Source organism: Nerophis lumbriciformis, linkage group LG05, assembly GCF_033978685.3.
Source record: "Nerophis lumbriciformis linkage group LG05, RoL_Nlum_v2.1, whole genome shotgun sequence".
Classification (NCBI taxonomy): Eukaryota; Metazoa; Chordata; class Actinopteri; order Syngnathiformes; family Syngnathidae; genus Nerophis; species Nerophis lumbriciformis.
In genome coordinates this window covers 29,104,632-29,118,175 of record NC_084552.2, presented here as the reverse complement: position 1 = coordinate 29,118,175, position 13,544 = coordinate 29,104,632, and the positions used below count along the sequence as shown (strand labels likewise).

At 38.3% G+C, this 13,544-nt stretch overlaps 1 long non-coding RNA gene across 1 annotated transcript in view; it reads right to left on the bottom strand.

Annotated features, from left to right (window-relative positions):
• The window catches only part of LOC133605769 (uncharacterized), a 34,912-nt gene extending 26,844 nt beyond the window's left edge, over window positions 1-8,068 (bottom strand). Inside the window, exon 1 of the long non-coding RNA XR_009815179.1 lies at window positions 8,016-8,068. This is a non-coding gene — a long non-coding RNA (uncharacterized lncRNA). The remainder of the gene's footprint in view (window positions 1-8,015) is intronic.
• Window positions 8,069-13,544: the final 5,476 nt, after the last annotated feature.

Sequence of the window (13,544 nt, the reverse complement as noted above, 5' to 3'; positions counted from 1 at the left end):
AAGAGGATTAAATCTTTGAGTGGGAATGGAATGTTGGAATGCAAATACTACTACTACTACTACTACATAGAACATTTGTAGGTTTAAGTTAACTACAGGTGCACACATGTGCATTGCAACAATCTCCCTTGTAGTCCAATACAGGTTGTCTAAATCTAAGTTTATGTCTAAAAATCCCAAACTAGCCAAGCAGCATAACGGTAGCTTGCAGTGTTTTGTTTCGGCCGTTGTCCGTGAATGTGGGTTATGCTTTTTTTTTGACAGCAATCCCAAGGCTTCATGCTGTATGACCGTATGGGGAAAAAAGGGTTAGGTGGAAGGCGCGCCACATCATATAGATAAGCCTTAACTTCATTGTACACTTGCGGGACAGTTGATTATCAGAGATCTTGGAATCTGAACAAATCTTTGAGGTTCAACATGCTCCATTACTAGCTGCTACGAACACAATGATGTTTGTGTTTGGTTTTTTATTCGCAGGTCTGGTAAATCTTTTTTTTTTTTTTTTTTTACACTTGCATGAATTGTCTTAATATTAATATTTGGAATTATTCAATATGCTTTTGAAACATCAATGTGTAAATATAAGCTATTGCTACTAGCTAGGGAGAGGTCGATTCCATTATTGCCTGATGTACAGCTTAAGTTGTTCAACAGTCCGGGGTCTCTGTGGTATTTTAGACTTCATATTGAGCCACACGTTTTCATAACGTTGCTTGGATAGCAACATATGTTGCTCCAAAACCTGCATGTACCTTTCAGCATTAATGGTGCCTTCACAGATGTGCAAGTTACCTATGTCTTGGGCACCAATACACCCCCATACCATCACAGATGCTGGCTTTTCAACTTTGCACCAAAAACAATCCGAATGGTTCTTTTCCTCTTTGTTCCGGAGGACACGACGTCCACAGTTTCCAAAAACAATTTGAAATGTGGACTCGTCAGACCACAAAACACTTTTCCACTATGCATCAGTCCACCTTAGATGAGCTCAGACCCAGCGAAGATGGCGGCGTTTCTGGGTGTTGTTGATAAATGACTTTTGCTTTGCATAGTAGAGCTTTAACTTGCACTTACAGATGTAGCGACAAACTGTAGTTACTGACAGGGGATTTCTGAAGTGTTCTTGAGCCCATGTGGGGATATCCTTTACACACTGATGTCGCTTTTTGATACAGTACCGCCTGAGGGATCGAAGGTCCGTAATATCATCGCTTCATGCACTGATTGCTAAAGATTCTTTGAAAGTTTTGATGATATTATAGACCGTAGATGGTGAAATCCCTAAATTCCTTGCAATAGCTCGTTGAGAAATGATGTTCTTAAACTGTTCGACAATTTGCTAACACATTTGTCCACAAAGTGGTGACCCTCGCCCCATCCTTGTTTGTGAATGACTGAGCATTTCATGGAATCTACTTTTATACCCAATCATGGCACCCACCTGTTCCCAATTAGCCTGTTCACCTGTGGGATGTTCCAAATAAGTGTTTAATGAGCATTCCTCAACATTCTCAGTCTTTTTTGCCACTTGTGCCAGCTTTTTTGAAACATGTTGCAGGCATCAAATCCCAAATGAGCTAATATTTGCAAAAAAATAACAACAGTTCGAATGTTAAGTATCTTGTCGAATATAGGTTGAAAAGGATTTGCAAATCATTGTATTCTGATTTTGTTTACGATTTACACAACCTGCCAACTTCACTGGTTTTGGGGTTTGTACATTTTTTTACGTAGCTAATTGTTTCGGTTAACTTATGTTTAAACTTGCATTCACTGTCGTGAAATGTGAAATCAGTCCAAATTTCCGTCGCATCATGACTAGTTAACACTGGGTAACAAAAAGTTATAGTTTTATTGCCATTGTCCGTAATAATGTTACTTGATAGCTATATGACCACAGTTTAACCACGGAACAACTTCATTGTATTTACTATTTTTTATTTTAAAAAAAGCCATAAATTACCACAAACACAGTCACTGTGATACTCAATAAAAGTAATGTATTTCATGTGTGAATAAATGCCATCGAGGTCATACATATTTGGAGCAATAAAATCGACATTTAGCATGGTGCCTCCGACTTTTACACTAACGGCATGCGTCATGACATCATTACAACTGAACTGCAATCTCCTTACAGTCAGAGAGGGGTGACGAGGGGATGGTGGGTGTCGGGGAGGGTCAAGGAGACGCGGCCAGCCACTGAAGCATGCTTTCAGACCGCAACCCGAGTAGGTTAGAACATCACATGCTGGCCAGCGTGCACCACTTTGATGATGCTCTGCACACGGAATAGCTGGCATTGCCTGCCTTATGTAGCAACAAGGCTTAAAATAAAACAAGCATTGTGTGGCGGACGCAGGCCTCTTAGTGAGGAGATAGCATCTTTAGCGTTGCCAGGGGGACCAGGGATCACTTAAAGGGGTACTGCACTTTTTGGGGGGAATTTTGTCTATCGTTCACAATTATTATGAAAGTCCTTTAGACATACGTTTTTTTTAATGCATTCTAAATATTAAATAAACACAAATAAAAGTCCCCTTACAACAAGCCAATGGGAGGTCCTCTATTCCGCCCAAAAAATCTGATAAAAAACATTCAAAAAGCGGCAACAATACTCCATTTACATTTCGTGAATTGAACATCAACCAAGTACTTGTGATATTGTTGTTATAAGCGCTAACACCAACTATGCACAGCGGCGACGTAATCACTTCAATGTCTCCCTATGTTTACATCATCGAGTGGTCATCTTTTTCCTCACTTCCTTGCTCCCTGTAAGATTATTCTGGATAAATCATGTCTCTTACCTGGACATGGGAGGTCTGAGTAGGTAATCCGACATGATGGGACACTTTGACACCGATTTTAGAACCTGGAACTGGCGAGAACGACACGAAAAGCCCTAGTTCCCTCGGCCCTGAACCTGTTTCTTTGCGAGGATTATGAGACATGTTTAATCTAAATGGCAATATATGAACATCCGAGCAGTCGGCATCCTAATGACAGCAGACATTGTACAGTAAGTGATGTGTTATTATGTTTGTTGGCTCTCATGAAGTCTTTAGTGACTAATCAGTGATAAAGAAAGGAAAAAGGAAACGTTGTGATGCGTTTTGAAATGAATGTGCCGCGTATGCTTAAAATGATCAAAATATGTAAATCAATCAATCAATGTTTATTTATATAGCCCTAAATCACAAAAGTCTCAAAGGGCTGCACAAGCCACAACGACATCCTCGGTACAGAGCCCAATAATAAATGTTATTATAAATGTGCCCCTTACGACATTCCATATATACTTACATCATGTATAACCTTAATGGAGGCGTTAAGATGTTTTGAATTGAACAGCGCCTATACACATTGTAAGCGGACTTTTGACTGAATTTGTTTAATATTAAAATGCAAAAAAATAACATTCATCGTCATGTCTTTCATAATGATTGTAAAAAAAAGTTATTATTTTTGTCACGAAAACACTTGGCTCTCCAAGTACCCCCATAATTACCAACATTAAAATGCAATAGCGTAGTAGGACTAAGTATTAATCAAAAACAAGGCAGAAGTTTTATTCAACAAGTATACAGGTAAAAGCCAGTAAATTAGAATATTTTGAAAAACTTGATTTATTTCAGTAATTGCATTCAAAAGATGTAACTTGTACATTATATTTATTCATTGCACACAGACTGATGCATTCAAATGTTTATTTCATTTAATTTTGATGATTTGAAGTGGCAACAAATGAAAATCCAAAATTCCGTGTGTCACAAAATTAGAATATTACTTAAGGCTAATACAAAAAAGGGATTTTTAGAAATGTTGGCCAACTGAAAAGTATGAAAATGAAAAATATGAGCATGTACAATACTCAATACTTGGTTGGAGCTCCTTTTGCCTCAATTACTGCGTTAATGCGGCGTGGCATGGAGTCGATGAGTTTCTGGCACTGCTCAGGTGTTATGAGAGCCCAGGTTGCTCTGATAGTGGCCTTCAACTCTTCTGCGTTTTTGGGTCTGGCATTCTGCATCTTCCTTTTCACAATACCCCACAGATTTTCTATGGGGCTAAGGTCAGGGGAGTTGGCGGGCCAATTTAGAACAGAAATACCATGGTCCGTAAACCAGGCACGGGTAGATTTTGCGCTGTGTGCAGGCGCCAAGTCCTGTTGGAACTTGAAATCTCCATCTCCATAGAGCAGGTCAGCAACAGGAAGCATGAAGTGCTCTAAAACTTGCTGGTAGACGGCTGCGTTGACCCTGGATCTCAGGAAACAGAGTGGACCGACACCAGCAGATGACATGGCACCCCAAACCATCACCCAACCATGCAAATTTTGCATTTCCTTTGGAAATCGAGGTCCCAGAGTCTGGAGGAAGACAGGAGAGGCACAGGATCCACGTTGCCTGAAGTCTAGTGTAAAGTTTCCACCATCAGTGATGGTTTGGGGTGCCATGTCATCTGCTGGTGTCGGTCCACTCTGTTTCCTGAGATCCAGGGTCAACGCAGCCGTCTACCAGCAAGTTTTAGAGCACTTCATGCTTCCTGCTGCTGACCTGCTCTATGGAGATGGAGATTTCAAGTTCCAACAGGACTTGGCGCCTGCACACAGCGCAAAATCTACCCGTGCCTGGTTTACGGACCATGGTATTTCTGTTCTAAATTGGCCCGCCAACTCCCCTGACCTTAGCCCCATAGAAAATCTGTGGGGTATTGTGAAAAGGAAGATGCAGAATGCCAGACCCCAAAACGCAGAAGAGTTGAAGGCCACTATCGGAGCAACCTGGGCTCTCATAACACCTGAGCAGTGCCAGAAACTTATCGACTCCATGCCACGCCGCATTAATGCAGTAATTGAGGCAAAAGGAGCTCCAACCAAGTATTGAGTATTGTACATGCTCATATTTTTCATTTTCATACTTTTCAGTTGGCCAACATTTCTATAAATCCCTTTTTTGTATTAGCCTTAAGTAATATTCTAATTTTGTGACACACGGAATATTGGATTTTCATTTGTTGCCACTTCAAATCATCAAAATTAAATGAAATAAACATTTGAATGCATCAGTCTGTGTGCAATGAATAAATATAATGTACAAGTTACACCTTTTGAATGCAATTACTGAAATAAATCAAGTTTTTCAAAATATTCTAATTTACTGGCTTTTACCTGTATTTAATGTGTTTGGCCACTGTAACATTAGTTTGAACAATAACACTGTGTTTAAATATAAGATAATAAAACACAGTACTTAAATAAAGAATCAAATGAAATTAATCTAATTTAATTATTATTTGGCGTACCACTACATGGAGCACGCTCACCACAGTTTGAGAATCACTGACTTGAGGTATTCACTTTTGATATTGGCAAATACACATTTCAACTAAGCAGACGGTATAGAGCGCTAAAAACAAAAACAAGCAGACTTTTTTCTACCACTGCGGAACATTTTAAATTATGCCTAATTCCTCAAAAAAAATACAGTGCAATTCTGTTTCTGTTCTCTTGTTACCGAACTCTTGTAATAACATCTTAAAACAGGGGTCTCAGACACGCGGCCCGTGGGCCAATTGCGGCCCGCGAGACGTTATTTTGAGGCCCCCACCTTAATATGAAAGTTCAATGTTAGTGCGGCCCGCAAGTTTTAAATGAATGGCGCTTGACAGCGTTGTGTGCGGAGCTGAAGGAATCTACCAATCATGGTGTGGTAATGGCCCTTGACAATATTGAAGGCGTGCAGTGATGGCAATGCCTTTAGCGTCCTCTACAACCTGTCTTCGCGCCGTCTTTTTCTCCATACAAACAGTGTGCCGGCCCAGTCACATGTTGTATGCGGCTTCTGCAGACACACGTAAGTGACTGCAAGACATACTTGGTCAACAGCCATACAGGTCACACTGAGGGTGGCCGTATAAACAACTTTAACACTGTTACAAATGTGCGCCACACTGTGAACCCACACCAAACATGAATGACAAAGACATTTCGGAAGAACATCCGCACCGTAACACAACATAAACACAACAGAACAAATACCCAGAATCCTTTGCAGCCCTAACTCTTCAGTCTTCCCCCACACACACCTCAAACCCCCCCCCCCCCCCCCCATCTCCCGAATTCGGAGGTCTCAAGGTTGGCAAGTATGCATTGACGTCACTTGCGTGATGCAAGCAGAGAAACATTTTGCTTTCCCACTAGACCCGCACGCGCTCTTCCTCCCTTCCTCTCAGCCACCCTCCCTCCCTCGCTCGCCCGCCTGCTCGCTCTCTCTGTCACTGTGTGTGTGTCTCTCTCTCGCTCCCTCCCCCGGCGCCGCTGTAAACAGTCCGGGCGGGGGAGACGAACGGTCCGGTAGCTTCCGAAGCACTGCGCCGAAGGACCGAGCGACAATACAAAACTGTGGTGCACTGGACCCCAGCGCTGATAGTCCGACAGAGAGTCGCTGGGCGAATCGAACGCGTAACACGTTAGTCGTGATGTTAGCCCGTTCGTGGCTAATTATGCTACCGTAACTGTAAACTCCACGGCGAGCCCCCCCCCCTCCCGTTGGCTCCAGACAGAGACGATTTTTGTTATTTGGGTCCAAAATACCCCTGCGTTAGTGGAAAAGCGGCAAATGAGTGAAAGCGACAGAAACGTTGCCATGGACAAGAAGGTTTTCTTACGTGCGTGGCTGCAGTCACACCGCGACAACTGTCCGTCAGTAATAAAGTCTTTGATAACCTGGACCAATTCAAACCGTTATTTGTTTTTTTTATTGTTTAATTTGCATTGTCTCACACGATGAACACTACATATATTTTTAATATGACGTCAAATAACACTCCGGGAGCCGTCACTTTTTTGCGCTCGCAATCCCGGTACTTTCTGCCGACCGCCGTGTTGCTGTAGGGAGGAAAAGCGGAACGACACACATTGCGGAAATAACATTATTCTCCGTGCGTCGGCTAAATACAAATATATTCCACAACCCCAAACATGTCTTTTTCAAAGCCTGTCGTGAAGAGAAAGGTTAGTGATGAGCAAAGACAATTCCAGGAAAAATGGGAGATGCAATATTTCTTTGTTGAGCACAGGGGCACCCCGACATGTCTTATTTGCACAGAGAAAGTTGCGGTGCACAAGGAATACAATTTGAAAAGTCATTATACAACTAGACATGCTGAGGAGTATGCAAAATACCAGGGAGATGAGAGAGTGAACCGGGTTGCAAATGTTAAAACCAGTCTACTGAGGCAACAAGATTTCTTCAAGAAAGCAACCGAAAAGAGCGATGCAGCAGTCAAAGCTAGCTACATGGTGAGTGAGATGGTTGCTAGGGCGGGAAAGCCATTCAAAGAAGGAGAATTCATTAAAAAGTGCATGTTAGATTTTTTGTAAGAAATATTTTCTTGCGGCCCAGCCTCACCCAGTTTCTGCATCCAGTGGCCCCCAGGTAAATTGAGTTTGAGACCCCTGTCTTAAAATATGGTTACATGCAATATTTTTGAATGTGTTGGGAGTGCGCGTCTGTTTTTATTTAGTTGTATTGCACTGAAGGATGGCACTTAAAGTTGTGTTTACTATAATGACATATAAACAAAAAACGAAAATTAATTCAATTTTATTCTATTGGAAGCTGACACGTTAACGTACGCAAATGTATCAAAAATAAACATTGCATTAAGAATGTATGAATGCAGATGAAAGATCACGCAATGCATTTTGCTCCTTTACCCCTTACGATGGTTTGATGCTTTGATGTTTACTGGAAAGGCGGTATATGATCATTAACCAGGTCAATTCTTCAGTAAGTGCAAAGATGAATCTGCTTGGTGTGCTTGCTGGCAAATTTCAACTCAAAATACACCTCGATAGAATTAGAGATAATACTGTTGGGCAAATAAATGACGTGCATTCAAGTACAACAAATTGTCAGGAACCCGCATGGCTGCAGTAGTTGTGACCCCAAGATGCAGGAACCAGGAGATCAATGACCAGGTAAGAGTTGTTTAACACTCACATATAAGGAGAAGCAGTCCTGCATGCGGAGGTCCAAAACATAGTAAGAATCCTCGAGCACTGAGGAACAGGCGAGGCAGGCTTAAATAGCAGCCTAATTGGCAACTGCAACCAGGTGTGCCGGGCTGCCAATCAGGCACAGGTGAGGGAAACGAGCGCTCAGAAGAGACATGCAGAAAATGGAAATCAAATATGAGAGCTGACAGGAAATAAACACAACACAAGGAAACACAAACAGAAGTGAAGTGACAGATTGTCACACAAACAGACATTCTTATAATAAAATTGTAATTGTATGCAAATATTGGGTTCTTTTTTCAAAGTTATTTGAAATTATGCAAACAAGTGATTTGCTATCATTAATTACGATCACACAATTCTAAAGTTTGAATCATCTGATTTTAAAAAGTCAAACATTTAACAGCACCAATTTTAAGACCTAATTTAATAATACTAGCACATTATAGTGTTTTTTAAAGCATTTTAATGGAAGTCTTGAAAAACTAATGTTCCCTGAAATATTGAGCAATTGAAATAAAAGCTAGTAGAATTGTGAATGTTGTAATACAGTAAACAGAAGTAGTGCAACAAATGTACAGTTGAATAAAAATTGTAAATCAGTCATTTAGAAAAATAAAAGCTTTATGAAAGAGATTTTGAAATTGTGTAAAGAGTAAGTATAAACATGCATCGGAATTGGGGAAAATGTTTCTGGCAATCAAACTGGCAACACTTTTTATTGCTTTAGGACAAGGGTCCCCAAACTACGGCCCACGGGCCGGATACGGCCCCCAGCGTCCAAAATCCGGCCCGCGGGAATTCCCAATTAAAAAAACAACAACAATTTTTTAATTAATTAATTATAATTTTTATTTTTTATTTGTCCTTACTAGTCCATTTTCTACCGTCTCCTAGCCACTCAGGCAAATCATATTGTCTAAGAATGCATCGATAACATGACATGCAGCAAGTGCGCTCTTTAAGTCAATTAGTGCGCGAGGAATATATATGTATGAATACACACACACATATATATATATATATATATATATATATATATATATATATATATATATATATACACATATAGACACATATACATATATACACATATACATATATACACATATACATATATACACATATATACACATATACATATATATATACATATATACACATATATACACATATACACGTATATACACATATATAAACACGTACATAAATACTGTATATACATGGACATATACATAGACATATACATATACACACACATATACACACATTTACATATATACACACACACATTTACATGTAATATATATATATATATATACACAAATACATATATATATATATATATATATATATATATATATATATATATATTTATATATATATATATATATATATATATATATATATATATATATATATATATATATATATATATATATATATATATATGGGGAAAAACAATTTGGCTGGGGGCTGCGCTATATATATATATATATATATATATACACACACACATACATACACATATATATATATATATATATATATATATATATATATATATATATATATATATATATACACACACATACATACATACATATATATATATATATATATATATATATATATATATATATATATATATATATATATATATAGCGCAGCCCCCAGCCAAATTGTTTTTCCCCATTGCGGCCCCGGAGTCAAAAAGTTTGGGGACCCCTGCTTTAGGAAGTAAAATCACAAACTATTTACACTGTTGTTGCAGTTAAACTGTGTGTTGTGGAGTGATTTAAAAGCTATTGAAAACATTTGTACAGGGTTGTCCGAAATGAACATAACTCGGGAGTAGATTAACCAGCAATTTGGTTATAAAACAGGCATCACTTTTCATGAACATATTCCCAATGCCTTATGCTATTGGTGAGTGATTTAATAGCTACTTAAAAACATTCCAACTAGTTTGTCCTATATTGTTGGAACTCGAGAACGATTTTCAGACAATTCTGATGAACATCTGATAAACATCACGCTTTGGGATGAAAAAAATTACGATACGTTGTGGTTTTGTCGCAGTGTAATCACACGTTATAGGGTGACTTAAAAGCTATTAAAAACATCCATTTAGGTATGTCCGATTAATATTTGAGTATTTGACGATTATCTGACAATTTTTCCATCGAAAAAAATGTGTTACTGCTGGGTAGGGCTGTACGGGTTAGCATAGTACCACTATATTAATGAATCATATTCGGTACTATACCGACTCTGAAAAGTACCGTAAAATTCATATTATGTTTATAAACTCAGAAAAAATGTCCCTGGACACATGAGGACTTTGAATATGACCAATGTATGATCCTGTAACTACTTGGTATCAGATTGATACCCAAATGTGTGGTATCATCCAAAACTAATGTAAAGCATCCAAACAAGAGAAGAATAAGTGATTATTACATTTTAACAGAAGTGTAGATAGAACATGTTAAAAGAGAACGTATGCAGATATACAGTAAATTAACAAGTAGATTAATAATTCATTTTCTACCACTTGTCCTTAATAATTTTGACAAAATAATAGAATGGAAAATGACACAATATGTTACTGCATATGCAAGCAGCTTAGTTAGGAGCCTTTGTTTGTTTACTTACTATTAAAAGACAAGTTGTCTTGTATGTTCACTATTTTATTTAAGGACCGTAAGATTTTTTGTTAAAATAAAGCCAATAATTACATTTTTTGTGGTCTCTTTACTTAGAAAAGGACTGAAATGTACCGAAATATTTTGGTACCCGTACCAAAATGTTGGTATCGGGACAACACTATCAGAAAAATGTATTTTGGTAGAATAAATATCGCCTAACATCTTATACAATCAAAGCATCATCGTAACAATCCACATTTTGTGTTATTAATACGTGAAACTGCTATCCAAACTCCTCTCCTCTAAATGCAAGTGCTCCTAAAGCAGGATTAGATTAATAATTCATTTTCTACCACTTGTCCTTAATAATTTTGACAAAATAATAGAAAATGACACAATATGTTACTACATGTGTCAGCAGACTAATTAGGAGCCTTTGTTTGCTTACTTACTAATAAAAGACAAGTTGTCTGGTATGTTCAGTATTTTATTTAAGGACTGAATTGCAATAATAAACATATGTTTAATGTACCCTAAGATTTTTTGTTAAAATAAAGCCAACAATGCAATTTTTTGTGATCCCCTTCATTTATAAAAGTACCAAAAAGTACCGAAAAGTATCAAAAAAATGTTGGTATCGGGACATCACTAGTGCTGGGCTAAAAAAGAAAAACAATTTATCCTGAATTATTTGGTTAATGGTGGCAGAGGGGTTAGTGCATCTGCCTCACAATACGAAGGTCCTGAGTAGTCATGGGTTCAATCCCGGGCTCGGGATCTTTCTGTGTGGAGTTTGCATGTTCTCCCCGTGACTGCGTGGGTTCCCTCCGGGTACTCCGGCTTCCTCCCACTTCCAAAGACATGCACCTGGGGATAAGTTGATTGGCAACACTAAATTGGCCCTAGTGTGTGAATGTGAGTGTGAATGTTGTCTGTCTATCTGTGTTGGCCCTGCGATGAGGTGGCGACTTGTCCAGGGTGTACCCCGCCTTCCGCCCGATTGTAGCTGAGATAGGCTCCAGCGCCCCCCGCGACCCCAAAGGGAATAAGCGGTAGAATATTGGATGGATGGATTTGGTTAATTAAAAATCCCTCTTCGAAGTAGGCTGAAAAAGTACCCAAAAATCCTCCATTGAATTCCATAGTAGGTTTCTATAACTCCCGGTGTTTGGTTATCAGTGTTTATCCAAGCTGACATGGTACATAATTAACTTGACAATTACTTTATGACTTCTCGACCAAACATTTTCTTTTTTTTATGGAACATTGCGTCATTGCCGCCTTTTATTCGTTTAAGTCGTTTATTAGCGCTCATTGAACTACTGGTTATAAAAAGTCCGGGTCGGCCATGATGTGATAAGGAAAATAAGACGTTCCGTTCCAAGTGACAAACGTTTCCTGATTGATTTATCAAGAATAATTAATGCATGTTTAACCCCCTCCACCCTCCCCCATCCCCCCTTGTGTGAGGCTTTTGCTGATTGAGCCCCACTGCTAGCCATATTAACAAAGTTAGCTTAATGATACAGCTATTTTATCTAATAGTGTTTTTATTACTCCCGCCAAGAACGGAGACGTTCATTAACGACGGGAGAAATGAACTTCCCTCGGATGTAACTGCGTCACGACGACATCGCTGCAAATAGTCCAAATCATTCACGGCGCCTTGCGGAGGAGGCGGGAGAAATTAATATTCCCGACAGGCGTTCAGGCAGGATAAATTATGGATGGATTACAGGCTGTCAACGGACATGTTGGACGTACCGCATGCAGAGAGGGATGCAGGATTGTGGCAATGGGTTGGAAAATAGGAAATTCATTAAAAAGGGATATAATAAGGGAAATAAATCCACACAAAAAAACAAGACAAAATCTTTGTATTACATCTTTTAAAATTGTATCAGTATTTAAGTCACTTACATGGATTTTTGTTTAAATCAATATACAGGACAGTTTGGACACACCTTCTTATTCAATGCATGTTCTTTATTTTCATGACTATTTACATTGTAGATTGTCACTGAAGGCATCAAAACTATGAATGAACGCATGAGGAGTTATGTACTTAACAAAACAAAAGGTGAAATAACTGAAAACATGTTTTGTATTCTAGTTTCTTCAAAATAGCCACCCTTTGCTCCGAGTACTGTTTTGCACACTCTTGGCATTCTCTCGATGAGCTTCAAGAGGTAGTCACCTGAAATGGTTTTCACTTCACAAGTGTGAAGTGAAAATATATTAGACATATTTCCATCATAGTGGCAATGTACACTTATCTGTTATGTTTGACTGCCATCTACTGGTCACACTTTTCATTCCACCATGTACCAAATAAAATAGCTTTGAGGTCGGTAAGCTCAACCAAACTTATTATGTACATTAGGCGCACCGGGTTATAAGGTGCACTGTTGAGTTTTGAGGGCGAAAAAAAGGATTTTAAATCTGCCTTATACATACTTGCCAACCTTGAGACCTCCGATTTCGGGAGGTGGGGGGAGTGGTCGTGGGTGGGGCGGCGGCGTGGTTGGGGGCGTGGTTAAGAGGGGAGGAGTATATTTACAGCTAGAATTCACCAAGTCAAGTATTTCATATATATATATATATATATATATATATATATATATATATATATATACAGTATATATATAGATTTAAGAAATACTTGACTTTCAGTGTATTCTAGCTATATATTTATATTAAATGTATTATATATATATATATATATATATATATATATATATATATATATATATATATATATATAGTATATATATAGATTTAAGAAATACTTGACTTTCGGTGTATTCTAGCTATATATTTATATTAAATGTATTTATATATATATATATATATATAAATAT